The sequence below is a fragment of the Aotus nancymaae genome, unplaced genomic scaffold (genome assembly GCF_030222135.1).
Source record: "Aotus nancymaae isolate 86718 unplaced genomic scaffold, 86718_ANA_hifiasm-v0.15.2.pri h1tg000010l, whole genome shotgun sequence".
Taxonomy (NCBI): Eukaryota; Metazoa; Chordata; class Mammalia; order Primates; family Aotidae; genus Aotus; species Aotus nancymaae.
This window is the reverse complement of record NW_026988421.1, coordinates 41,435,282-41,443,843: the sequence shown is the minus strand read 5'-3', so window position 1 is coordinate 41,443,843 and position 8,562 is coordinate 41,435,282. Positions and strand designations below refer to the sequence as shown.

At 41.0% G+C, this 8,562-nt stretch overlaps 1 protein-coding gene across 1 annotated transcript in view; it reads left to right on the top strand.

The window, feature by feature from the left end:
* Positions 1-1,492: 1,492 nt before the first annotated feature.
* Positions 1,493-8,562, top strand: part of STAMBPL1 (STAM binding protein like 1) — a 42,824-nt gene continuing 35,754 nt past the window's right edge. The window contains exon 1 of the mRNA XM_012454731.2: positions 1,493-1,886. The gene's annotated coding sequence lies outside the window, so the exon portion shown is untranslated. The remainder of the gene's footprint in view (positions 1,887-8,562) is intronic.

Below are 8,562 nucleotides of genomic sequence, written 5' to 3'. Positions count from 1 at the left end.
ATTTGAATGCTAGATAGCAAGACCATGATCAATGATCAACCTAAATATGTATGTGGAATTTTTTGTTTCATAATGCTTTTTAGAAATCTGGTTAACCTTAATTATCACTGAATTTTAAATTGTCCAGTAGGTCATAAGATTATCTGGTCCAATACTGCAAACTCAAATGCCTACCATCTTCTCAAATGTCAGTGAGGTGAGGGTGTATGGGAGTAGCGGGGATGTGGGAAACTAAAGAGTGTCTTCACAGTCTAAAGGGGACCCCTGCTATTCAGCTCCAGCTGATGCTGCTAGAACTCGCCATGGACCAAATGTTGTTTGATGTTACAATTTTACAGAAAATGTGAAAAGTCTGAATTTCTGTGAAATTTCCTAACCTCAAAATTCACAACCATCTTCAAAACAAGAAAAACAACACTATTGCCTCTTAAAAATCAAGGCTGTAGGCTGCCTCCAACAATTAACCTCCTCATTTAAAAAAAAAAAAACAATGCAGGGAGATGAGGCCTAAGAAGGTGAAATGCCTAAGACCAAATAACTCAGTTGGTGGCCGAGCCAGGGCTAGAATTTTGGTTTCCAGAGGAAAAGCTATCTAAGAAAAGCCAGTGTTCCCCCACCCGACTCTGCAGTAATTTCTCTCACTTGGAAGTGAGCTCCCAACCAAGCTCAAGAAAAGGACTCTATTTCAACCAGCAGCAACAGTCTTCATAAAATGTTTATAAATTAATAGAACCTGTCAAGCCAATAGAAACAGCTTTCCATTTTGGATCAGAGTTTAAATTTTAGCTTCTACTACTTTCTAGGTGAGTAACCTAAGATAAATTATTTTACTTCTCTGTCTCTTGTTCATGGAAAAAACAAAAACAAAAAGCGAGTCTCTTTTATATATAGGGTTGTAGCAGACGGAATAAGATTTCGTGTACCGACTACCTGACACAGAGCCAGAACCGTAGTAAGAACACCGCCTGTGATAGTAATCTAATAACATCCAGGAGGTATCCTAATAGTTCGTATTTTCCAGGTACACACAGATTGGGGATGGGGAGAAGAGCTAAGGTGCTTCACGGTGGGCGTAGCCGGTTATGGATAAATATCAAAAAGGAATTCCTAATATGAGGTAGAAGTGGGATTTTCACTAAAACCCTATTCTTCCCTAGACTCCAGTGACAGTTTAACGGTCAGAACCAGCTGCATCGAGGCTTGTGTACTGTGCAGTCTTCAAAGGCACCACTCTTGTCCATCTCGGTGAAATTGATGGTGGAGCAAAAGGGAGTTTAGGTGGTTCCGGGCTGGGGACGAGGCGTGAAGGGTTTCCGAAGCGAAAGTCGCTCCTAACCGCTTCACTCTCGCTCTAGGCCCTCCGCAGGGACCCTGCTTCCACCTGCGAGCTTTTCCTGCAGACTGCGGGAAGCCGCCGCCGCCACGGAGGAGGGGGCGGAGGCAGAGGCGGAGGCGGCACCCAGGGGCCGGGGCAGGGGAGGCCGGGACCATCGCAGTGACAATTTCTTTTCCTGCAGCGGCGGCAGCAGGGACGGCTGCTGCAGGCTCGGGGTCGGCCGGCCTGCGCGTGGGTTTGCGAGGACGCTGTTCGTCCCCTGCGCTGGGGTGTCCGACAGCGAGGAGGAGGAGGAGAGCGACGCACGGAGCCCGCGCGAGTGGAACCAGCAAAGCTCCACGGGTCAGCAGAGGAGAAGGGGGAGGAGGCACGGCCGAGGCCAGCGGGCGGGCACCTCCTCGCCGGGTGCGGGTATCACCCCGCTGCAGCGCCTTCCAGCAAAAGCCACCGCGGCCCGGGTTGCAGCGGCCAGACGGATGCCAAGGCCACACGGCAGGCGCGGGGGCCGCAGTTGCCGTCCCACGCGGGCTGCGGACATCGAGGGTTGCTGGTGAGTAGCGGCGCGCGCGCGCGAGGGAGAGCGCGCCCTGGCCGGGGAAGTGCGCACGGCGGGTGCGTGTGCCCAGTGGCCTGGCGAGTGCGTGTGCCCCGTGGCCTGGCGCGCGCCGGCCCTCCTTCCGCTGGCGGCGTCCGGTCCGGGCTGGCTCTAAGGGAGGAAAATGCATTTTGGCGGCTTTTCGCTTCCTTCCTGCCAGTCCTGCGATCGGCCGCCTCCGCCGGTGCCGCCTGCGTGCGCCCCTCCGCGGGGCCCTCGGGGTTAGTTTCACCTTGATAGGGAGGCAGGAAGCCCTGGCTCCCGGCGGCGGGGCGGTACTCTGGCCGTGACCTGTACGTGGGTGCGCGTGTGTTTCTGGTTCAGCCGTGGGTTGCAGCCTTGAAGATGATGTCGACCTTCAGAGAGACCACCGCGCTGTCTCTAGCGGCGCGGTGTGGAGGAGGGGGGGCGAGGGTTAGAAAAAACGGACCTTTACCTTGGCCAAGCAGGTGCCATGCCTTTCCAGATGATGTTACTTTTGTGCCGTTTATGAGCGACTAAGACATTCAGCCCCTCAGCTGAATAACTTAAAAGCTTCACCGAAAGCCCCCCAGTGAGATGCACAAAGAAATGGAATATCTCCAAAACGTATTTTTTTCAGAACTTTCTCTAAAACCAACCACGCTGCCAATACCCACCAGAGCCTAAGGTGCCATAATTGCTGAAGTTTAAAAGAAAATTTGTATAAGGAATAAGTAATTCAGGAAATGGAGCCCGATCTAGAGGTCTGAAAAAACAAAATTTTGAAGTGCCTGGGCAGTGGGGTGGGGTGGCTTGCTTTCTGGAAATCAGTGTTCGGTAATAAGTAAAGAAGACAGCTTTCAGAGTAAGCCCCAGTGAGCACACTGCTTTCCAAACATCCTGCTCATTACTGAGAATAACATGAAGTCCTGGATTTTAAGGCATTTCCGAAGACATAATGGATATCACTAGGATGCTGGTTTATGGCCTCATGATTGAAGGCCCTGTCAAGGTGAATAAGGTAGATTTGTTCCAGCAGATAAATTACACCTGAATGTTTGATTGGCCGTTTCAATTTTTTTGAGAGTAGTTTTTGACGGTTGTTTTACACAGAAATTAAGCCTCCATGTTTTGTTTTTTTTCCCATCCTTGTTTCCACTAGCAATTTTGTGTTTTCAGGATGAATGCTACATTACACTTCAAAAATATACTCTGCCACTGGATTATAGTGGGCATTGTGTAGCTACACTATACATATCTTTATTTTTAATACAAGTTACTGTCGTTGAGCAGTAGGCTCTTTTTGTTTACCATTTGCATCGTGAGAGCTTCTTCATTCAAAGGCATAAAATGTTACTGAAATCTACCTGGAAAATGAATTGGCTGCTTGTTTTCTGTTCAGGCATGTATACGGCAAATTGTTTGCCACCAAGAATCTGCTTTTGAATACACTTTAGCTGTAATGTATGTAGCAACTGGTTTTCTGGAATTTCAAGAAGAAACTTCTTTTCTCATCCCCACCTGTAAAGTAAGCACCAAAATTTAAATTATAAGGCAGATAACCTAAGTCCTTTAGCACTATCTCAACCTTCAAGGCCTGTTTCTTGGTACTCTTGTCCTGCTTCATAGGATTCTTATGGTGTGGGAGGTTAGGAGGGAGTAGTGAGGGACCTGTGTCCTGAGGATGTCCTCAGCAGAGAGATTTGCTTCTGGAGAGGAGAGTGTCTTTGCAGTTCATTCCTAAGAAGGACTGATAAAAATAGTGATAAAGAATTGTTAATAATAGTTCCCTCTTCTTACTTTCAGCACATAGGACTTAACACCATTTGATCATTTCCTTCCTTTAGACCCTCCCCAGCTGTAAGAATTTACAGCTACAATCCAAGAAATGAGATTGCATTTTAAAAGAAAAGAAGGCTGGTAATTCTTGCCCAAAACATGAGAAGTAGAAGGAATGTGAGAAAAAATAATGTAGATTCTGCCCAGGAAGTGCTAGGTGCTTTCCTGTTGGGCACATTTACCAATCAGAGACATTTTAATTAATCTACTGGATTTGTGATTCTAATACTAACCTTGACCTTTGAAAGATTTATAGATGGCTTCAACTGAAACTACAGGAAATGACTCATGGTTATCACTGAAGATATTAGAGCCAGCTTTCCATTCCTTAGGGTTGATGCATAGCAGCTGTTCGATAATATTTGTTAAATAAATGACAAATATTAGAATGTCTTCCTAACCAAACTACATCACCTCTTCTGCTATTGATTGTTTTAATCATAACTTTATATGAATCACCAAACATTTCATCAATTTGAATCCCAGTTCATATAATCAACTAAGAAAGCCAACATCATCGATTGAAGAAACAATAACAAAAACAAAATGCAACTCTAAAAACAAAAGCAAACAAAAAAATACTCTTGGTACCTGTTGACTTGCTTATTCCAGCTATCTGAACATGTGAACTGTCCAACTGAACGTGTGAATGTACATTCAGAAATCCTGAGTTGACATCAGAATGTTCAACTCAGGAATGATCTGGATGTAGCTACATCTGGATGTGGCTTTTGTCAGAAATTATTTGCATTTCTAAGCAAATCAGATTAACTTCTAGTACAATCTTGCATCTCTGCATGCCAAGTGGACAGGCCAATTTAACATTTGGCATATTGCTGAGTCTTCAAAGCACATATTGTTTGATTTTCTTTCTGACTTTTAAATTAAATGCATGTTATTTTTGTCCATTGATGTGGTTGGTTTAGAGACATTAAATCAGACTGGTGGTTACTTAGTAACTTGTGTTTATTAAAAGCAGCCCCTTGATATAAGCATCAGTTATTCTTATGTTTTGATTTGCTCTAGTTAACCTTTCAAGGTACTCTTTTGGAAATGGGTGCATTGTTTGGTCTTGAATATTAAGGATGTTATAACTCCTTTTTTTTGTTTTGTTTTGTTTTACTTCTGATTTTCCATCTCCCATCATTAGAAAGTCTCCCAGTTTTCAGGTTTTGGTTTCAGGATGAAAGATTAGAAAGCTATCTGAAATTTAGCTGGATATTAACCTTCTAGTGGGTAATAATAATGCAAATATATCCTTGAAATTCTTCCTTTTATGTCCTTCTCTGATCAAGCTTGTTTCATTCTGAATAAAAGTAAAATGAGATTCTCAAATTTTTTTTTAATTGGGCTATGTCCAAAGATAAATACATAAAAGTGAAATATTATGTAAAATAAAAAACTGCTTATCACTGTTCTGAAGTAGCACAATCAATGCTATTCTCTGCATAATGAAATGTGGCCATTTCTACAAAGTATTTATTTGATAAGTAGGCACTTGAGCACTTGAACAGAAGTTAAAAGCAGGTGTCCTCCATGTCTGATTAAGGCCCTTGAAAGCTAGGAGTGGAATTTTGATTTCATGTGGTACCCAATTGCAGGTTCCTTGAAAGGCAGCAAGTGAGGAAAGTACCTTGTCAGAACACTTTGGCAATTGGGTGGAGAGTGGATTCGTTTTAGGGAGTGGAAGTGATAATCCAGTGTCTTATGATGACAGTCTGACCTCAGATCCCAGGGACATTGAGACGGATAAAAGAAAACCTCAGGTAGATGTCAGGATTCTTTGTTTTATGTGAAAGAGAGGTTGAAAACCTGTGGCACAAATGTGATCATGAATACTTTCCACACCCACAGAGATATCAACGGTGAATTACAGCATTCTTTCCTGCTGAAGCCTGGTATAACCTCAGAATCTTGCAAACATTTGACAAATATTTATTAATAACTGTTAGTTATTGAAGATGTGCTATATGCCAGGCACTGTACTAAGCCTTAACACAAGTTTATCTCAATGATGATGGAGTGGTTGGAAATGGGATTTCTTTTTCTCACTAGTCACATGTCCTTGGACAAGTTACTAACTTCTCTGAGTCTCAGTTTCCTTGCTTTTCAATTGAGAAATTAGTTTCTATCTCAGAAGGTTTTAGGGAGGAAGAAATAAATAGGTCTAAATGCAAAGCGTTTAGAACAATGGCACCAAATTAAGTGCTATATGTGTTTGTTGTTATTCTTGTTATTACTCTTTAAACAACCTTATGCCTAAGTACAGATAAAAAATTGATGTACTAAGGAGCTATGTGAATTGCTCAGCATCGTAGGCTGGTAAATGATATAGCTGGCTGTCAAACCCAGACAATATGACCCCAACACCTCCTTTCCTAACTTGTATGGATCCTTGTCACCTATCCTGCATGCCAGGTGCTGGGGATACTGATTGGAGCAAGAAAAGTAGGGGCTTGCCCTCATGGAACTTCACTGTTCCAATCCTCTCCAATGTAGGTCTGCTGTCTCCAATGTAAAATTAGTAGCCAGATTATTACTGTTCTACCTTGATGTTTTGGTATTTTGTAAGTAATGTTTTTATTAAGTTCTTTATTAAGAATTGCTCCAATTTGTGTTTTCATATATGCTTTTAAAAATGAATTATTTTCTGTTTCTTTAGCCTAAGACAATTGGCATATGCAATACTTATGTCTCTCCTTATACTCTGGCTTCTTATGCCTCCCTCATATAACATATCAGATTCTGGGGCAGGTTTTAGTATTCTGAAAAACTTCTTTGCCATCCACTTCCCCCCATACTCTCAGTCTTAGATATCTCCCATTTGTAAGCTGTGGTGGAGTGATGATGACATTTCTAACCATCTTTTAATTCAGCTTATTCAGAATAATTTATAGAGTAATGGCAAAGCAAATTTTAGCTGTCCTTTGACTTGTCAAAGTAATTATGTCTAATTAAAAGAAGCCAGATTTAATTTATAAGTGGGAAGACACCTGTGGCATGAAGTAAAAGCAATTCTTAACTACTTCAGAGCTTTAGGATGGAATCTGCCATCACTGATTCCACTATTTTGACTTTAGTGCATTCTTATAAATGTTTGTTCTCATAACTCTCAGAAATCTATAGCTAGTGTTGTTTTTTTTTTTCTAAGTAGGTGAAACATTTTCTTGGTCTTGTATAAAGTTGAATAATTAGTTTAACATATCCTCTTTGCCTCCAGTAAAGAATCATTGAGTATAAAGAGATGTATATGGGTTGTGTATGTCAACAGTGTTAGGCAAAACAAATACAAAATAATCCAGTTTTAAAGCATATGTGAAAAACACAAATTGGAACACTTCTTAATAAAGAACTTAATAAAATGCATTACTTGCAAAATACCAAAACGTCAAGGAAACATAGCAATCATCTGGGTACTAATTTTACATTGAAGATGGTAGATCTACTTTGGAGATGGTTGGAACCCTGAAGTGCCATGAGGGCAAGCCCCAACTTTTCTTGCCCCAATCAGTATTCTTGGTACCCAGTATAAAATACTAATCATTTTGTTGAGGCAAATTTTGAAATCTCACCATTAAAAATATACTCTGTATCCTTTGAATTACCCTTTTGTATAAATTACACATTATATTACTTAGCAAAAGTTCTATTCTTTTTAAAGAAACATGTTAAATTTCGTGAGTTTAAATTTGATTAAAGATGAAAAAATTTGAGATTTGGTGAATTTGGCTTTTTGTTTTTTAAACCTTGCAATACTTAGATTTCAGCGGCATCACAGTAACTAAACCAGATTCAGCAAGAGCTCATGCAAGAGATAACTGTTAAGAGGCCCATCAGGAATTATTCATTCTAGTTGTGTGATTTGATGCTTCTTTGGGTTAATTGAGAAACTGGAGGCCAGTGATGACTTATTTTTTTAACCCTTTCTAACTCCCTGCGAACACTGTCTGCCTGTTTCTCATTTGTCTGTGTTCAGAGACAGGCTCAGGTGCGGGTTCCCTTTGAGAGTGTTACATTTCAAACTTGCCGGACTGGTGCACTAATCAGCTATGCACCTTTAATTAAAAATGTAAGGAAAAATACAGCCAGGAATGATGATTATGCCTAAATTCAGCTCATTTAAGGACCCTGTGATTTTATTTATGCTGTCACTACAACTATTATCATTTAACAGTGGAAATACAGAGAGGCCTTTCTGCCTTTGGACTCATGCTTCAGTCTTCTGGTGGGTTGACTCTGTTTTTGTTGTTGTTTTTTTTTTTCCCCCAATCTGTTTTGTCCTTGAAAGGTTGGTTTATAAATTCTTCCACAAGGTAAGTTCTCTTTAACTATATGAACAAATGGACATGGTGGATGGAATGAGATTAGGAAAGAGAAGCCTGAAATAAACCCTTCCTGTGTTAATGTTCCTGTTAACTCAGGCAAAGAAACTGCTTACTTAATCTATAAAGTACTTACGCTAAATAAATAAATTGATAAATAAGATGAAAATTACTCAAAATCATTGATGGGTGTAGAACTTTGGTTTTTTCAATTCATGAAAAATTCAATAAATTGTGGGTCTTGGAAGAAATATAACTCTATCATATTCTTATGGCATATTTTCCTTTTGTCAAGTATAGTATTATTGAATGACTTAGGTAACTAAGGCAGTGATTCTCAAACTAGGCTCAAAATAAAAACATATCCTCCATCCCACCCCTAGAGATGATTATTCAAAAGGTTTGGGTGGAGGCTGGCAGACTTCCTTTTTATCTTTTTAAAACACAAGGTCTTGCTCTATCACCCAAGCTGGAATGCAGTGGTGTGATCATAGCTCACTGCAGCCTTG